The sequence below is a fragment of the Neovison vison genome, chromosome 1 (assembly GCF_020171115.1).
Source record: "Neovison vison isolate M4711 chromosome 1, ASM_NN_V1, whole genome shotgun sequence".
Taxonomy (NCBI): domain Eukaryota; kingdom Metazoa; phylum Chordata; class Mammalia; order Carnivora; family Mustelidae; genus Neogale; species Neogale vison.
Window position 1 is genome coordinate 175,062,278 of NC_058091.1, and position 1,693 is coordinate 175,063,970.

At 38.9% G+C, this 1,693-nt stretch overlaps 1 non-coding gene across 1 annotated transcript; it reads left to right on the forward strand.

The window, feature by feature from the left end:
* Positions 1 to 1,091: 1,091 nt before the first annotated feature.
* Positions 1,092 to 1,196, forward strand: LOC122898332. Its single transcript, XR_006382999.1, has one exon. It is a non-coding gene; the product is annotated as a small nucleolar RNA U13 (small nucleolar RNA).
* Positions 1,197 to 1,693: the final 497 nt, after the last annotated feature.

Below are 1,693 nucleotides of genomic sequence, written 5' to 3' on the forward strand. Positions count from 1 at the left end.
GATTATTGAAAAAAATCGAGGAAAGCTCTCTTTTCCTCTTCAGGATTTACTGCTTTGGGTATGATCTGCCCGCTATTTTCTCTGGAAGTTCTAGACTTTAGCAACAGAAAAGGTGTGAGATATACAAAGATAAAATCTGAAACATTTGGATGTATAAGATATGCAGTTTCTCACACAGATTTACTGTATATAGGAATGCTATAGGTGTGTGTCCTACTAAGATAGGAATCCTGATAAATCTGTTTCTCCCCCATTTCCATAAAAAGAAGAAAAAAGGAAGTATGGTGTTCTTAAAATTGCTGCTACTGCATTGTTCAGTCTGTCGTTGACAGGCAGAAAGTTCTGTGTTCGCTTAGCACTGATGAGAGCAGAATCCTATGAACGCTTTTACCTCTATAATAATCAGAAGTGTTTTTGAAAAAGTAGCTGTGCCCCTATATACTCCCAACCTTGTTTCTTCCCTGTTACTCTTGTTCTTCCCTTGCTAGTCATGCTATGACCTCAGGCTCTGCAGGTTTGTAGCAGGACACTGGGGGAGTTGGCACAATCCATGCCTGGATGAGTAAGACTAGCCTAATTTTCCACTCAAGTTACTGCCATCATGTTACATAAATCCAAAATAAATGTATGGCCGACATGAACTCCTTTGAGGTACCTCACATTCTTGGAGCCATAGGAATAACCATCAGACAACAAGAGGGGAAACATTTCAGGGAGAAAGCAGATGGCCCCAGACAGGGTTCCTAACAGGGTATAGAGTAAAATATTTTATATTTGCAAATTTTACCAAAGTTGTTGACTTTCTGAAGCAAGTATTCATTCCCTTCCCAGGGCCTTGGAAGGTACACATGCAAGTGAGGGGCCCTGTAGGTTGAACTTTGTCCAGTTCATGGTCAGTCTGCCTCTGCCCATGTACTACACAGGGACACCCCACGTTACAGACCTTGGTCAAGATCTAAGGCCAATCAAGCCATAGGAAAGAGTTGGGTAAAACCAGCTCCACAATGACTTGGAATACATACAGTTTTCTAGTGATCAGGCAGGTATCAATTTTAGAAAATCTGAAGGACTAAATATCTAGCATATCCTTAATCATTTTGTAGTTCATGAGCATGACGATTGTGTGTTCACAAACATTGGGAGACTTGTGTCTTCCTGAAACCTTGTTACAACTTTGGTACGTGACTTGTCTGATGTGGGAAAAAAAAAAAAAAGTGTAGCATATCCACTTTGATATCAATACTCTAAGCTGACGTTTTCTTCTGAAGTAATTCAAGTGAAAATAGCCGGGGAAGAGATTGTCTGTTGCCAGTCCCAATTGCTATCTCTATGTATAGACTGTAACAAGGGCAACAGCAGACTAATTTCGTTAATATCAAAACCTGTGGGGGTGAACCTGCTGTTTTCCAATGAGGTCTCCAGAATACCGACTTTTCTAGGTAGATGCTACTAAGATTAATTTACATATCTATTAAAATAATTGTCTTCTAAAAATGGATTTGGAAATTCTTAAAATCCCTAATCATTCTCATTTTAATGATTTTTTTCTCAAAATTGCTGAGGAAAAGAAACAAAATAAAGGCTTTTCCATAAATTCTTTATATCTTAACTCAGAAATCAAAATAAAGGAGTTGAGAGGAGGCAAGACATGGCTTCAGTAATCTCTTCTTTCTTTGGGATGAAGTCCTCCATG